The sequence below is a fragment of the Microtus ochrogaster genome, chromosome 7, assembly GCF_000317375.1.
Source record: "Microtus ochrogaster isolate Prairie Vole_2 chromosome 7, MicOch1.0, whole genome shotgun sequence".
In the NCBI taxonomy this organism is placed as follows: Eukaryota; Metazoa; Chordata; class Mammalia; order Rodentia; family Cricetidae; genus Microtus; species Microtus ochrogaster.
The window spans coordinates 37,385,325-37,403,852 of NC_022014.1; positions in this window are offsets into that span (position 1 = coordinate 37,385,325).

Here is an 18,528-nt window from a genome sequence, read left to right on the forward strand (position 1 = left end):
TTTGAAAGCCTCATGGGGACAGTTACTACTTTCTCTGTGGCTCTGACTTCACTACAGCCCTCGTGACTATGGGTGGGGCTAATGTATGGTGGTGGCTGTCTTTCAGATTTCCCATCATGTGCACCCTCCTTCGTGAAACTGGTGGCTTCTGTGTCACTACTTCAGGACAGGTATTAGAAGATCGCTTAAAATCAAAGAAAACATCAAAATACTTGGAGGCCTAAGTTAAGCAGGGATAGCTTTTGTTTAGTCGAAATCATCACCCCAGCTCCCTAACACAAAGAGCCTGGACTATTATACTCGGGGCCTCATCCCAGCCCCTGGCACCCAGCTTTGGAATACTGGGCAGGAGCTCCATTTCAAGCCCTTCCCCTAGGAGTTGCCTTAGTCCAAACTCCACCCCGTAGAAAGCCCTGCAAACAGTGACCCCTCCCCAGGGAGGGTCAAGAAAGCCCACCAAACTGTAACCCTCCCTAGGAAAGGTCAAGACCACTCCCACAGGCTACTTAAACTGCCCGCCCCCAGAGAATGTACACATGGTCTTCTCTTCTCTCTCTTCCCCTCACCATGCTTGCCCGGTGCCACCCAAGAGCATTGCATTAAACATGGGCATCTTTTATTCGGTCTAATTCAGTCTGAAATTATTTGCATCAGTGGAGAGGCTTGTCTTAAGAAATATTTGTAACAGCTCCTCCTTTAGACGTTTTTCCTATAGGCTGCTAAAGACCTTATAGCTTTCCATTGGTTTCTCTAATTTTTAATTCCGCTCTGTCTTTAGCTTTCGTCTAGTAAACCTTCTGTATGATACTGTCTTTTAGATTGCAGTCTATTATCTCCAGATGCTGTCGTCTCAAGAATGACAAGTATTGCTGGGCAGTGGTGGCGCACGCCTTTAATCCCCACACTCGGGAGGCAGAGACAGGCGGATCTCTGTGAGTTTGAGGCCAGCCTGGTCTAGAAGAGCTAGTTCCAGGACAGAAACCCTGTCTCGAAAATAAAAAAAAAAAGAATGACAAGCATTATCATTAACACCAACACCGAGCTCCCACCTTTGAGGACCTCTTGACCTCCAATCACTGTCTCAGTTCAGACTCCAACCTCCTACAACAGCCACACTCTCCCCTCTCCAAAAATGTGTCCCAAGGTTTTTATGCCATCTGGTCTGCGGCGGTTAGCACTGTCAACTTGATAAAGTCTAGAGCCATCTGAGAAGGGAGTCTCAATGAGGTATTATCTAGATTAGGTTGGCATGTGGACATGTCTGTGATTAAATTATTTAAGGTGGGAAGACCTAGCCATTGTGGGTGGCATCATCCCTAGGCAGGCAACCCTGGACTCTATAAGAGTAGAGAAAGTGAGATACATAAATGTATTCATTCTTGTTTCCTAACTGGGGATATAACAACTCCCTGACTTCACAGAGGTGATGGACTGTGCCTTGAATTGTGAGCTAAGATAAACTGTTTCTTCTTTAAGCTGTTTTGACCAGAGTATTTTATCACAGCAATGGAAAAGAAACTAAGACATGGTCCTATCCCCTTGACAGATTAGTAATGCTAACCAGGTCTCCTTGACGCCCCTTCTCGACTCTAAAAGAGTTCCAGAAAGGGTACCTCTGTCATTTGCCACGGATTTGACCTCACTGATCTCTTGGAGGAAAGATAAAGACAAAAAAGCCCCAATTTCTAATAATTAGACTCTCGCCACTGGCTTGCATAGCTTATATAAGTAACTATGGCCTTATACCTAATGACAGCGGGCATCTTACCCCAAATGGCCAGTCTCAAAGGACAAATGGTATCTTAAAATATATTGCCTGTTAGAGCTAAAATCTGATGACTCATTTTCAAAGATGCCTCCAGTCAGCTCAGGCTCAGGTACAAATGAACAGAAACTCCTAGAGTCCTGCTCGTGCCTGCTAGTCCAGCTCTCCCCAGCGCTGTCAAACTACACCCCAATACCCACTCTACGGCTTTAAAGCAGAAAATTCCTCACGGCCAAGCTTTAAAGTTTTAAAACAAACAAGAATGGTAGAGATGAACCCTCACACTGTTTTTATTGTAACAAACAAGCCACGGAAGGAAAAATAAGGCGTGGATGACCGTAGGGTTGTGCCTTCCTGATTACACAGGAACAAACAAAGGGACCAAGGGTTTACACTGCTGTCTGCGCTCATTAGTGCACCTGCCTGTCATTCTAGGCCAACACCTGACTTTGCAAGGTCGTGAAAAGAAACTTCCCTGTTTGGCTACACTGGGTGTCAGTGTTCCTATTATGAAACGAGAGCGTTCCTGTTACAAATGGGGGCCACCGTTTCTCACGCTGCCAAACAAGCCAGTCAGTAGCTCACTTATCTACTCATAAATTTATCCCTTCAAATGACCCACAAGATAAGACCGAATGCCTTCTAGGAACAGAGACAAAGTGCTCCAGTTCCCCCTCAGGGCAGTCAGTCTCTGAGAAGTCACCCACTGTGGGCTCTATCTCTCAGCAGTGCCAGTGCGTGTTCATTATTCCAAGATTCATCAGCAGGCTGAGGGTGTCACACCGTTGGTTGAGCCCTAGCTTGCCATACGCAAAGCTCTAGGTTCCATCCCTAGTACCAGACGGAATCAAGTCTGGTGGCATATGTCTGTGAATCCAGCACTCTGGAGGCAGAGGCAGAGGTCCCTTGCCAATAAAGTGAGTTTGAGTCTAGCCTGGGTTACTGGACACCCTGCTTCCAAAGAAAGAAACAAACAAACAAAAAAAAAACCAGCAACAGCAATAATGAAACATTTTACACTCATTCTGACTTTGTAAATACGTCTTTCCCTATACCGCGGCCTGTTTGTGCATCTGTTGCCAGCTTGACACACATTGATGCTTCTCATCCACAAACACGGACTATCTCTCTTTGATAGCCTCAGACTTTTGTAGTTTTCCTCCTGTGTAGCCAATACTTTTCTCCATCTGTTAACACATACCTAAGTATTTTGTTTTTGGAGATGCTGGTGTACATAGTGTAGGTATTATCAGCAATGAAGGGACAGGGACACAGCGCCATGCTGCTACCCTGAGCTGCCTGACTTTTAGGGACCTTGACTCAAACTAAACTGGGGTTTGTGTCTTCCGTGCTGGGAAGAATTTCTGTTACAAAGCAGGATCTGTTATTTTATTAACAATGTATTAGTAGAGGTACAGGAGTTAAGAGAGGTAGGTGTTCAGAAGAAAGAAAGACATATCCAGTTGTAGGGAAGGATTTTTAAGGGAGAGTGGGGGGAAAAACACGTTCCCAAGTGTGGGCTCGGGCTTCTCCAATAGAGGGTAGGCAATTAGTAGTCTTAACTTTAGCCACTGTGTATGTGTGTGTGAATACATACATATAGATTTCTCTCCACCCCACACTCATCTACTAAGCCTTATACAATTATAATCTATAATTTGTTAAGGTAAAACCAGGATCCACTAGGGTTCACAAGGGCGAAGTCCCTTTGCTGCAGATGGGGTTTCTGGTGACATTCCTAGAAAATGACTGGGAAGGGAGAAGGGTCTAGAACAATTGCTAACTGTGCTAATTCTTGCTTTGCTATTGATGAGATGTTCAACCAGATGCCCAGAAAGGGGCTTCTCTTCCTTTTGTGAATGAAAAGTCTTAAAAAAGAAGCCATGCCTGCATAGACTTACTGATTAGAAGGTCAGTATTGTGACGAGGGGGTGTCTCAGGTTCAGATAATGATGACCTTAGCCTGGGCTAGCTTTAGCCCTAACCCCCCAGTAGCCATTCCTTGCTCACCTCTACGGCAGAACTAGCATCCTGTGACTAACATGTAAACCCTTTGCAGTCCACTAGAGCACTAACTTCCACCAGTGCACAGGCTAGGGATGTCAGTAGACAGCATCTGGGGTCTAGGGAATAATCTGCCATCCTGCTGAGGTTGCCCTGATGCACCCACCGATGGATTTTTAACTCGCCTTGACTTATGACTCTCTTTGTTCTGTAAAACTATAAAGCTTTGTGAAACTGCTTCCATGTTAGAGCACGGAATTTGGGGGGACCAAAGTCTATGTTCCTCGGTCTAGTCACTAAAATGGCTCGAAGATAAACTCTCTCTTATTCCCTTTAAGATGAGAGCTGTAGTGACGCTTCTCGTGTCCCCATTTTCTCTGCCTTTCTATCCCACCTCATTCTAATTTCAGTTAGTTTAATGCCGATATATGATTAGTGGGTTTTCTATATTAAGGTTGCACCTTTGCAAATTTGGTTAATTGCCTATTAACTCCAGAAAGTTATTTTAGGTTTCTTCCCCCTCTTTTTCTTTTTAGAGAGAGGATCTCACCAAATTGCCCAACCCCGAATTCACCATATTCCTGTCAGGTATGGGCTAGGGGCTATTCGGGCCATGCACATCTGCAGTAGCCTCTTTCTCTCCCCTCACAGATGCTGTAAAAGAAATGGAAAGAAAAAGGAAACTGCCACCATGCTTTGGCTCTCAGAGACTCTGTAATCCCCACTCGTCTGGAGGAAGTTTACCAAGTACTTTAGGCTAAGGTAACACATTCCACATGATAGACACACACACCCACACACCCACACACCCACACACACACAAAAGAAGCAAACCTTTCCCCTTTCCCCTGCCACCTGGGAATCAGACTGCCTAACTGCAAGCATGTACGATGAGCGATCCATCAACTACATGCTATGAGGTCTCCATCTCTGGGACCTTTAAGAGGGGACTCCGTGGTTCTGAACGCTCCTCAGAGTCCCTACCGTGCTGCCTTTCTTTGGTGTTAGTCATTCACTTACCCCCAAAGGACAGTTTCACCTCAGTGTCCCTTTTGAACACGGAAACTTGAAACCTTTCACCTTTTTCTTCAGCATCCCTGCTAGTTGGGACAACAGGCTTTGCGATTTCTACACCGCCTATTATGCGGTCTGCAACAAAGGCTGCTTTATTTCTTCCCTTACAGTTTGGAATAATATTACTCCAGAACTTGCTGGGTTTTTTCCCAACCCTTCCTCTTCATCTGGGGTCAAGCTGTTGCAAATGGAAGGCATCCAAAAATGTACCTTTTGTCCCTTCATGATTGCCAAGAGCGTTAACTAGAGTTAAGGTCAGAGCTTGTGGCTCTGGCAGCCCTAACAGTCACCAGACCTCAATAAGTCAATTAAAGGCCAAGTTAGCCGTGAACCACAGTGAAAGGTAGTTCACTCAGTGTGACCCTACTGGGAAGGCAGAAGGGTCCAGTGACCTACTTCCCATACCCAGGTCAGCTTCAGGGCCCTAACACGGGGGTCAAGTTTAAACGTAAGACAAGAAGAATGCGTGGTTAAGTGATCCTGGTCCAGGTGCGATCCTGCTCACCATTGACCCATTGTGGTCTCACTCCGCTCTTCCCCCTTTGGCTGGTCCAGGCCTTAGTCTTTTCCCGTTACCAGCACGTGATTCCAGGAAAATTCCAATCCCTTGGGGGCTGAGGGGTACGCGGCTCTCTTTTAGAATACCTCATTCCTTCCTGTATCCCAGGAACAGCATGTTACTTTTCCGGTTACTCAGCATTTAGATGGTCAGTGTCTGGATTCTGAAGTCCACACGTATTTGCGTCCTCATTAAACTCATTCACCGTTTCCTCTTCTCGGTGTTACTGTGTGCCCTCCTGTGTGGGTGCCCGTGTGCTTGTGCAGGTGGGAAGGGAGTGGGCGCCGGAGACTGAACTATCAAGGTTAGCAGCTGGAACCAGTGGGCAGAGGAAGGCTGAAAGCTCTTCCTCACCTGGGCTCCATCCACCAAGAGCTTGAGCCAGAAAAGCTGGTCATATGCAAATGAGGCCAATGCTGTGGCAGGTGAATGTCCTCCTAGGCAGGGTTCTGTTAGGCTCAAGGTCAGCACTTGGGGACCTCCCCCCACCCCTCCCCAGTCCACAGGCCACTTCCGTTCTTGGGGATGCCTTTCCTTTCCTTTTCACTTTTCCTTTTTTTTTCTTTTACTGAAAAATAGCCTTTTTTCACACAATATATTCTGATTATAGTTTCCCCTCCCTATATTCCTCCCAGTTCCTCCCTCCTTCCCCTCTCATCTAAGTCCACCCCCTTTTCTAGCTTTAGTTAGAAACCAAACAGGCATCTAAGGGATAATAATGAAATAAAATATAATGAAAGATAAAATGAAATTGAACTAATTGGAATAGGACAAACCAAACGGAAGGAAAACAGCCCAAGAAAAGGTACAAGAAACAGAAACAGACACAGAGACACACTTGTTACATTTTCAGGAATCCCATAAAAACACAAAACGATGTCATAATATATATATATATATGTGTATATATAATATATATTATATAATAATATATAATAATAATATATATATATACATACAAGAAAAAGACAAAATAAGAGTGGTTATCAACTGGAGATAGCATGTGGGTTAGGGATGGGGCATGCGTCCACTCCTCTTAGCTCCAGACCCTATCTGGTGCAGACCTATGCTGGCCCTGTGCATGCTGACATTTGTAGCTGGGCTGGTGTTTACATTTCTCCTGAGTTATTGGAGGATTCCGATGGGACCCCTTTGGCCAGCAAATCAATTAGATCTAGCCCATTCCCTCACAAAGATCCTCCTGCCTCTGCCTCCCAAGTGCTGGGATTAAAGGCGTGTGCCGCCACCGCCCGGCCCTCAAATGACTCTTAATTCAGCTGTCCATCCCCATATTCTCGCTTGTCCCCTCTTCCCTTACTCTCCCTGGTTGATCCTCCTGTTCCATTCCCTACCGGCTCGTCCAGCCATAACTATCTGTTCTATTTTGTTATTCTATTCCTACCCCGCCATTCCCTTACCCTGTACCTAACCTCTGTATTCTACGGACTGTAGCTTGCTCATCACTGACCTAACATCTAACATCCACATAGAAGTGACTACATCATTTTTGTCTTTCTGGGTCTGGGTCACTTCACTCCTCCACGCAGGATGATTTTTCCCAGTTTCATCCATTACCTGAGAATTTCCTGGTTTCATTTTTTTAAAACAGGTGTTTAATAGTCCATAGTGTATATGTACGACATTTTCTTTATTATTCATCCATTGACAGAAATCTAAGTTGTTCTAATTTCTGGCTATTATGAATACAGCAGCAATGAACATGGTTGAACAAGTGTCTCTGTAGATGCTTAAATTTGGTTTTTATCTTAAATGGCTTTCTTTCTTCGTTTATTGTGATTGACAGTTTCCTGGGGATAGTAGTCTGGCTGGTGTCTGTGGGCTCCTAGAGTCTGTAGCACATCTGTCCAGGCTCCTGGCTTTTGGAATCTTCATTGGGAAATCAGATTTTATTCTAATAGGTCTGCCTTTATATGTTACTTGGTCTTTCCCCATTGCATCTTTTAATCTTTTCCTTGTTCTGTAAATTTAGCGTTTTGATTATTGTGTGCCATGGAGATTTCTTTTCTGGTCCAATCTATTTGGTGTTCTGCCTGCTTCTCGTATCTTGATAGGCACCCCCTTCTGCAGGAAAACAAACAAACAAAAAAAAACAAACAAAACAAAACTCTACAATTTTGTTAAAAGTACTTTTTGTGCCTTTGACCTGGGCTTCTTCTCCTCCCTCTTTGCCCATTATTTATAGATTTGGTATTTACAGAGTGTCCATTATCCTGGATGTTTTGTGTAAATTATTTTTTTATTTTTTTAGTTTTTCGAGACAAGGTTTCTCTGTAGTTTTGGAGCCTGTCCTGGCACTAGCTCTTGTAGACCAGGCTGGCCTCAAACTCACATGTGTCAATTATTTTTAGATTTAATATTTTTTTTGGCCAAGATATCAGTTTCTTCTCTCTTTTTCTTACCTTTATGGTTTTTATCACTGTATTATTTTTAGATTTAATATTTTCTTTGGCCAAGGTATCAGTTTCTTCTCTCTTCTTCTGACCTTTATGGTTTTTATCACTGTATTGACTACTGTGCTGGCTGGTTTTATATCAACTTGACATAGGCTAGAATCATTTGGGAAGGGGGAACCTCAACTGAGAAAATGCCTTCACCAGATTGGCCTGTGAGCAAGCCTGTGGTACACGTTCTTGATTGACGAATGGTAGAGGAGGACCTCGCTCACTGTAGACAGTATCACTGCTGGGCTGATGGTCCTGGGTGCTTTAAAAGGGCAAGCTGAGCAAGCTGTGAGGAGCAAGCCAGTAAGCAACACTCCTCCATGGCCTTTGAATCAGTTTCTGCCTTGATTTCCCTGGATGACAGACTAGAAGCTATAAACTGAAATAAACCCTTTCCTTCCCATGTTGCTTTTGGTCATGCTGTTCCATCACAGTAATAGACACCATCACTAAGACAGCAATTTTTTCATTTCTATGACCAAAGGCTTGACAAGAAGCAATGTAGGAGGAAGAGTTGGTTTGGCTGGTGATTTGAGGATTTCATCATGGCAGGAAGGCAAGGAGGCAGAAGAATTTGTAACTGGCCTTCTCACACTGATGAGGAGGAAGAAGAGAACAGTGAATGCCTGGGATCCCAGCAGGCTAACCCATTTTCCTTCTACCTGCAACCCAGCCCCTGGGACACTACCACTTGTCCTAGGGAACTCCAGCCCTGGGACACTACTGTTGGTAAAGAGCATCACCTCAGCTTCCTAACACCCCTTTATTAAAGAGTCTGGATTGTTGAGTTGGGGGGCTTCACCCCAGCCCCCTGGCATCCATCTTGAAATGTTGAGTGGAAAGTTCCATTTCAAAGCTCCCTCCCCTGGGAGTTGTCTCAGTCCAAACTCCACCTCCGAGAAAGCCAGCCAAGCAGTGACCCCTCCCCAGAGAAGGTCGGGACCACTCCCATAAGCTACTTAAACTGCCCCCCAGAGAATAAACATGTGGTCTCCCGGTTTTATGAGGTCTTTCAGGTCTCTGTTTCCCTCTGTGTGTTTTCCCGGTGTTAGTAGCCGTTAAACCTGAGTATCTTCTAGTTTGGTCTGATTTGGTCTCAATGGGAATTATTGTATCGGCAGAGAGGTCTGTTGCTTAAGGAAAAATACTTAACATTTGGAGGTCCCACTGAGGGGGCTGTTTTTCCCACTGGCCCAGGGCTACGTGTTGGAAAACGCCCTTCTCGCCTGTGCTCTCCGCTAGGCTAACATCGGCTTCCAAACTCCACTTCCAAGAAAGACTGCCAAACAGTGACCCCTCTCCAGGGAGGGTCAAGAAGCCCACCAAATGGTGACCCCTCCCCAGGGAGGGTCTAGACCACTCCCACGGGCTATTTAAACTGCCCCCCAGAGAATAAACACATGATCTCCCAGTTTTTTGTGGTCTGTAGGTTCTCTGTTCCCCTCTCCTTGTTTTCCCCAGGGGGGGGGCACCTGGGAGTGTGGCATTCATTAAACCCGGGTTTCTTCTAATGTGGTCTGATTGGAATTATTGTGTAGCAGAGGGGTTGGTCGTTTAAGGAAAAACACTTAACAACTACCACTTGCATTCAGGATGGGTCTTCTCGGTTCACTCCCTACAAGTACCTTCAAAGACATGCCCAGAGGGGTGTCTCCTAGAGATTCCAAAGTTAGTCAACAATAAAGAATGATCTCATAATTACCATCTTATGTTTCTATTTTTATCACACTTCTCGATTAAATCTTAATGTTTGATAGATGCATATCCACTTGCCTAATTCCCCTTCTGAACAACACCATTCTGCTTCAGAGGGGCTGTAACTGAGAGATTATTCCCAGTCCCTTCCCCTTCCCCTCGTGACGTGCTTTGCTAATCAAACGTTGTTAATACTTTTAGAGCAGTGAGGAATAAGGATATGGATTCTGTCTTACTTTCATCTACTTCTCCAATGAAGACAGAGGGCCCACACGGCTGGTAGCCTGAGCTCTTACTCCTTAGACTTCTGACTCTGGTAGAGCCAGTATAGAAAAGAATTTCAGGACTTGTTGTGTGAGTAGAGTTGGATTTTATTATTAAAAGACATTGTTAGCAATGACCTTAAATATGAAGATTAAATAAGGTGCTCAGTAAGGAAACAAGATATACATGAAAACATAGATATGGGCTAATTTTAAAAAGGAGTTAAAATCACTTTAGTTTTTAAATATCCACCGTGTGTGTGTGTGTGTGTGTGTGTGTACATGTGTGTGCAGCGCCCACGCAATCTGCAGGTGGCGGTCAGAAAACAGCTCCCAGGGGTCAGTTCTCTCCTACCATGTGGGTCCCGGGATTGCACTCATGTCGGTCTGTAGCTGTCTTCACGGTAGAACTGTTGTTATACTGTTTTGGTGGCTTCTGGTGTTACTTCTCAAAGGGTTGCTAAGGAAGCTTTCCTTTTGGTCAATAATATTATGGAGTGGTTTCTGATGTATCCAAGGATTGGGGTTGATGAGGTAAATCCTGAGGTCTCAAAGTCTGCACAGCAAGTTCAGATTTTAAAAAAAAAACAACTTTTTAAAAATTGTAAGCAAATGTTTGTAGTAATAGGAGCGGCGGGGCTGCGTCCCCAGCACCCCAGCCGCCCCCCGGGCCGCCTGGCTAGCTTATGCCCTGAAATAATTACATGGACACTATTCATTTAATCACTGCTTGGCCATTTCTATCTAGCCTCTTCTAGGCTAACTCTCGCACCTGGACTAGCCCATCTCTAATAATCTGCTGTAGCCCACAAGGTGGCTTACCAGGGAGATTCTAGCCTACGTCCATCCTGGGTCGGAGCTTCATCGCGTGTGCCTCAGAGAGCAGAGCTCTCGCCTCTGCCCGCAAAAGTAGAGCATCGTGTCTCTCTGAGGCGTCTGCCCCCGAGAGGAGAGCTGTTGAGTCTCTGAGCTCACTTCCTCTTCCTCCCAGAGTTCTGTTCTGTTTACTCCTCCCACCTATCTTCTAACCAATGAGGGCCAAGCAGTTTCTTTTTATTTAACCAATGACCTTCCTCCATCAAATGTTTAATCTTGTTTGTGAGTTTTCCAGAGAATATCTGGGCAAGGGGCAAAGCCGTCCTGGATGGCTACTGAGGTTTAGGTCTTAGCTGGTCTCTTGCTATACCAACATTCTTCCTTCTACACAAGGAATATCATCTCTATGATGGCAACCTTCGAAGAAAATGTTAACAGCTTTGAGATTCTCAACTCTCAGTTGGAGAGAGGCTATGCCCAGGTTCCTTCCTCTTCCCCCATGAAAGGAACAGGAATCCATATGGACCCGTGTATGTTTAGACATCCAGCATGAATCAGCAAGAGATGATTGGCATCAGATATCCAGAGAATCCAGAAGTAATCAATGATGTCGTCTATCATATAGCCAGTCTCGGGCAGAATGCTACTGTTGTGTGATCCTATATAAATATGACATTGAGGTCAAGACCTTCACCTTTGCTTTTGCCAGCCAGCCTGTGAAGGCCTGTGTGTGTTTAACTTTAGCCTGAGTGTAGGTGGGCACCTGCGTCTGTGTTTGCCAGTGCTTGCCAGTACACACTGAAGGCACACACCTGCATGCCTGGCAGCCTGTGTGCCAGGGTAAAGTATGTCTTAGCTGCATCCCACTCCGTGTGTTCGCCTCAAGCTCCCAGCCTCAAGCTCCCAGCCTCTGTTCTTGGCATTGGAGCTGGGATCTCACTTCTAATCTTTCTCCTCACTCTGTAAGAAGCTTCTAGACTTTCTTGAAAGGCAGGCTACTACCAGATACTTCATTCTTTACTTACATGATTTACTAGCAAATGTTTGCAGCTTGAATACAAGCTTAGGTATAGAATTTTTCTCCTCTGTTTTTGGTGAATGAAAATTCTAGGGAGGAAGCTGTGACCACAAAGGTTGATTGACTGGCTAGAACATCAATGCTATAGAGAGGTTACGGTGTTGCACGACCACAGCCAAATTATCTTTGGCCATCTATACACCCCTTAATAGCCACTTGACTCCCACCTCTGTGCATGACCTAATTAATAGCTTTGTGATCATTAGGTAAATCCTTTTGAGCGAAGAAGCCAACTTCTAGATCCCACCAACCAAAAGGCTAAAATCCCACAAATAGCAGCTGAAGCCTACACAGAGTTTTTCCCTCTTTACTGTAACCCACCTACCTGACAAACTCACTAAAATAATTGGAAGGTGTATTGATTTATGACTTGACTTGTTCTGTTATTATTAAAGTTTCAGGACACTGCTCCCTCGCTGGAACTTGGCATTTGGAGAGACCTGACTCTGTGCCGCAAGCTGCAGCCACTCATATTCAGGTTCTAAATAATCTCTTTTGTTTCTTTGAAGTGTATCTTAGTCAGAGTTTCTATTGCTGCACTGAGACACTGTGGCCAAAAAGTAAGTTGGGGAGCAAAGGGTTTATTCGGCTTGCACTTCCATATCACAGCTCTGTCATCTCAGGAGGTCAGGACAGGAAGTCAGGGCAGGAGGCAGGAGCTGATGCAGAGACCATGGAGGAACACTGCTTACTGGCTTACTTCCCAAGGCTTGCTCATCCTGCATGGCTGTAGAACTCAGGACCACCAGCCTAGGGATGTCACCACCACAGTAGGCTGGGCCCTCCCTCATCAGTCACTAATTAAGAAAATGTCCTGTGGGCTTTGTGCAGCCCATCTTCTAGAGGCATATTCTTAATTGAGGTTCCCTCCTTGTTGACTGAGGTTTCTGTCCCGCCAGGTCCCACAGCTGTTTAGTCCCCCCAAAACACACAGAGGTCTACATTAATTATAAACTGACTGGCCCATTAGCTCAGGCTTCTTATTATCTCTTATAACTTACATTAGCCCATTATTCTTGTCTATGTTAGCCATGTGGCTTAGTACCTTTTTTGGCAAGGCAGTCACATCTTGCTTCCTCTGCAGCTGGGTCACAACTGCAGACTGAAACTTTCCTCTTCCCATAATTCTTGTTGCCACATCTCTATTTCCTGCCTGGTTGCCATTGCCCTGCCTATACTTCCTGCCTGGCTACTTGCAGGCAGGAAGTATATTATTTTTATTTTTATATTTAATTAATAATATTTTTCTTTATTAAAAATAATACAAGTAACAGGATAAAAGATCATTGTCCCACAGCTCCTCCTCTCAGATGACTTTAGCTTGTGTCAAGGTAACATAAAACTAGACAGGACAAAGAGAGCTGTTTCTTTTTTGAACACTTCAAAGAATATTTCTTCTTCTTTTTTTCTTTCAAAAACATTACTTTATCTTTGTCTTGCTCTTGTGGTTTTGAAACACCCTGATGTAATTGTTTTCAGTGTTCTTCCGTAGCTGAGTTTGTTTTCTCTGATTTTCACGTTTTCTCCATGTCTTGGGTCTTCTTCAGTCTGAGTGCATGCTGTCAGTTTGAGGTCTCTTCCTTTGGATTTCCTGAGTTTCCTCAATCTGTTGCTTTGTGTTTGTAATTACTGTTTGAAACTTCTCACTAGAATGTCAAATACTTTCCCATTCCCTCTCTTCTTCAGGTATTTTGTTGTTTTTTACTTTGGTTGTAGTCCCCTAGTTCTTGGATAGTGTTTGTTTTTGTTGTTGGTTTTTGGATAGTGTCTCCTGAAGGGTGTGCTACAGGCACAGGCCTTTGCACTTCCTTTCTTCACTTTTCATTTGGGAATCTGTTGCCAGTGGCTCCTTAACATTATTCTTTTTGCAGCGGTGCCCAATCTATTAAAGGTACCAAAGGCATTTTAGCATTTTTATCTTTTCCTGTTTTGAGACAGGGTTTCACTATGTATCCTAGGCTTTCCTCAAACCCACAGTCCTTCTGCTTTAGCCTTCAAATGACTGGTATCGCCACATCTCCCTCTTTGATGTTTCTATCTGGGGGTTCCTAGCGCCCATATCCAGTTGCTCACAATCACCTGTGACTCCAAGTCTAAGGGGTCTGACACCCTCTTCTGAACTCTATACGTAGAATGCATTTGCATGTGTATTTGCCATGCACAAACCCACATGCAGAAACACATATATACACATAGTTAAATTTCAAGTGTTTTCATCTGTAAGTTTACTTTACGCATATGCAATATAATGTTTTAATGTAACCCCTTAGCATATTAATCAGTGAAGTTTCCAGTCTACAGTCCCATAGTCTCTACTATGTCTGAACCTGGCTCTGGTGTTCCAAACTGGTACATCATGGCTCTGTCTCCAAACTGTGCTTTTGCCCTATAGCATGCATAACTTAAAACCTGTTTTCTGGAAGTCAGATATATATGGGCTGGAAGACAAGGCAGAAGGATCTGAGTAAGCTGTCTTTAGTAGGATCTTTCTCTTTGCTCATCTGTCTAGAGAGAGGCTGTTGAAGGAAAGGAGTATAAAAGTTAATGGTAGTATCAGAGAATGAGCACTCTACGGTCAGCTTAATCCCCTACAAGATTTAGTCTTTGAACAAGTAAAATTGAAGATAAGAAAGTAAGTTACTTGATTAGGCAAGTCCAAAGGGTTACAAAACAGAAAAAGTGGTCAAAGGTTAGTAGGTAAAACATCATACACACATTCTCAATGTCAGGTCATTTTTTATTAAATTTATTTTATTATAAAAGAACTTTATTAAGATCTCTGCCCTAAACTGGACAAGGTGGCACATGCCTTTAATACCAGCACTTGGGAGTCAGAGTCAGGCTGTTCTCTGTGGGTTTCTGGTCTACAGAATGAGTTCTAGGACAGCCAAAGCTACACAGTGAGACCCTATCTTGAAAAAAAATAGAAATAAATAAGACGATTCCTCTGCTGGCAATCACCCATCCATCTCAACTCTAGACTGGCTCACTAGAGTGCTCACAGTCCAACAGGATCTCATACAAAGAGTCTGGAATATTATAGTTGGAACCTCATCCCAGGCCCTAGCATCCATCTTTGGAATGTTGGGTGGAAAGTTCCATTTCAAGCCCCCTGCCCTTGGAGTTGCCTTAGTCCAAACTCCGCCTCCGAGAAAGATGAGAAGACCGCCAGTGACCCCTCCCCAGGGAGGGTCAAGACCACACCCACAGGCTACTTAAACTGCCCCCCCCCCAGAAAATGAACACATGATCTCCGGCTGTTGCCTAGTCTCCCCTTCTCTCTCTTCCCCTCGCCACATTTTCCCGGTGTCACCCGGGAGTATTGCATTGAACATGGGCATCTTTTATTCGGTCTGATTGGGATTATTTGCATCAGCAGAGAGGCTCGTTCTAAGAAATATTCCTAACAAAAGCAAAGAGCCTTTATTCTACACAAGTTTGCAAATTGGGACTCTCCATTTGTCCAATGTATTGGAATAAACGGAGAGCCCCGAGCTCAGTTAGAGTTGGGTTTTTATAGTAGTAAAGGTGGGGATGAGGGATTTCTATGGTTTAGGATCCCTGATTGGCTGATGTTTGACTAAGGGTGTCCCGGTGAATGTGTGCTGGCACGTGATCCTATCTAAAATTGTTGGAACATTAGGAATTTCTTTTTGGATGGTTGGTTCTTGGGTGGTGCCTGGGTAATCTCAGTTTGTGGTCCTTCCTACAACCAGGTATTGCCTCAGGCTTAACTACTGAGACTCAGGCCTCTATTAATCTTATCAAGGCTAAGTCCTACCTACACTGGCAGGTGATAATGGTTGAAAGTTAAGAACTTCCTTTGGGTGGTCTATTCCTATTAAGCTCATCATGGCTGGGCCCTACAGCCAGAAACTCAATGGTGGACAGAGAGGGAACTCTATGGTGATGCTTATTCTAGGGAGCTGAGAGTCGAAGCTTAGATGTTTGCCTTTAAAGCACAAAGCCCAGCAGCTCAGACTACTGACTACCGCCTTGGTTAGATGGTATTTCCCAAGGGTCTAGCACAATGCTTGCTAGAGAAAAGCCAGTATGCATGGTTAACAGGCGGCAGTTTCATCCCCAAATACAGAATGTTAAAATTCTAGCTTGATACCGCGTGGAGCCAGCCTGTACCCATCACTGAGAGAGAAAGCATGTTATGTGATTGTGCTCACAACCTTCAGCAGGAGCCCAGGAGCCCAGGACTTCAGGCAGGAGGGAGGAGGGGAGGGAGACGAGACAGGGAAAGGGGAGAAGGAGAAAATATTAACTAAAGACAATTACTTTTTAAGCTACCAAGTGACATTTCCAAGAGGACAAGATAAGAAAATGCACCCCAGGTCCCCATATCTGTGCGAACACAAGGAAATTCTCCCAGCTGCTGCAAGATTAAAACTTCCCAGAAAATGGGGGCAGAAAAAATTTTACAATTTAAATTCTTATCATGTTTAAATATATGATAAAAGGAATTCTTTGAATATGTGGTACAGCCCATATTTAGCTATTTAACTGGGCTTTTATGAAGTAAACAATGTATTGTCACCGAAGTCAATAGAAAGTACAGATGTGGATATAAGTATGAAATCAGACACAATAAAATCACATGAATTACCTTGCATAATTCTATACATTTAACATTTCAATAGGATAAATAATATTATTTTCTGTTTTCAGTGCCGAGGATCAAACCTGAGGCCTCATGCATGCTAGGAACATGCTTACCGCTAAGCTGCAACTCCAGCCCAGTGTTTTTTTCTTTTTATATTCATTTTTTAATAGATTATTATTTGGGTCATATTCAGCACCCCTAGCTAAAATTGAGACAGTGAAAGACAGAAAGTAGCCCAACTTTTACAAAAGAAACCAAGACAGTGGTAGCAAGATAAAGCCAACCAAAAGATGGGGGTCACTGCAGTTGTTTAGAATAATCTCACAAGAGAAATGAAATGAAAAGGATATTTCTGTACTATTGACATTTCCCCACAGCATATAGAAAGAACAGCAGTTTTTATTTTTACCATGTGGAGGCCCAAGGACAGTTTGTAGGCATTAGTTCTTACCTTCTGCCATGTGGGTCTTGGGATTAAACTCAGGTCATCAGGCTTGGTGGCAGGTGTCTCTTTACCCACTGAGCCATCTCATCAGCTAGGAAAACATTTTTAATTACCTTTATCAAGTGAGAATAACTAACAAAATCTAACAAAGAAACACAAAAATAATATTACAGATCAATCGTGCCAATAAATATCGTTGCAAAAATATTAAATATTATGGAAAGGATCCAGCAGTTCCATAAAGAAATATCATAGCTGGAATAGTTTAACACAAAGAAAACAGTAATTGTCAAGAATCACAGTAGTTTTAAGGAGAGAAGTGAGGGAACCATTTCTATGAACACTAAAATGGTGTGGGACAGATACTCCACCTTCTTGCTGGAAACAGTAAAATAAATTTCATGGATTATTTTCTGAAGATATCATTTAAAGAATTGCACAAATACATATTAAGAAGTGTATATGTATGTGCAGGTATCTCAGCCCCAAATCAGCATGCTACTTAGTAGAAAAACATCGACAGCAACATCACTTCTGTTATAACAATCAATTGTTACGTCATTAGTCCAAAGGGAAGAAGATGTCAGTGGTGACAGAAAAATCTGTAGGGGAAGAAAGATGGTGGTTAAAGGGACTTGCTGCCGAGCCTGCTGATCCAAGTTTGATCATCAGGCGGGGAGGGAACTGACCCCCATAAGTTGTCCTTTGACCTCCACATACTTACCATATGCACATGCATAAGAGCAAACACAGTAAGTAAACAGAAAAAAATCTTTTGGATAGAATATGAAATTAAGATTACCTATAGATAATATGACTGTTTATCTGGAAAGCAATATCAATTAAAAATAACATAAGAATTCAGAATATAGCAATTGCAAAATTTATAGAGTAATAAATGGCCTCCATGTATGTTTTCGTTACTTTTCAATTGCTGTGAAGAAATAAACTGACCAAGACAACTTATGGAAGAGTTTATTGGGGCTTAAAGTTTCAGAGGGTGAGTTCTTGGCCATCATGGTGGGAGCATGGCGGAATGCAGGCACCCATGGTGCTGGAGCTGAGAGCTTACATTGGTCGACAAGCAGGAGGCAGTCAGAGAGCTAATCAAAGCCCACCCCAAGTGACAAACCTGGTACAAGACCACACCTCCTAATCCTTCCCAAACATTTCCACCATCTGGGGACCAAGCATTCAAATAGATGAGCCTATGAAGGCCATTCTCATTCAGACCATCGCACTGTATAATGTGAAATAAAAGACTAGGGACTGAGGGTAGAGGTCATTGCTAGAGCACTTGCCCAACGTGAGTGCTTCCCTGGGTTCTAATCCCAGCACTGCAAAAAGCACTCACAAAAAGGGCTTTCTTAAGCTCCACCCAACACGAGTAGTGAGCAGAACACAAAGCACAGTTAAAAAGGAGTAGATTGGCCCCAGCCAGGTTTATCTTATTTGAGCATGATACTGCACACGTGTTTACTTGAAAAAAATCCTACTGGGAGCCTATGACTGACTGAAGCTTAGCTGTTTGTGATTGGCCAAATTCTGGCTCATTGTCACAAAAACGTAAATTGTTCCTTCATTAATATTTCTAAGTTTATTTATTTGTGACGCTAACATCACAGTTAGTGAAGAACTCAAAGCACAAAGGGCCTCAGAATAAATTGCTTCTTGCTGACTTGGGAAGAGATTATAAATGGAAGGGAGGGTTTTGTCTGCACACAGGGGCTTTATGAGGACAGTGACTAAAATACG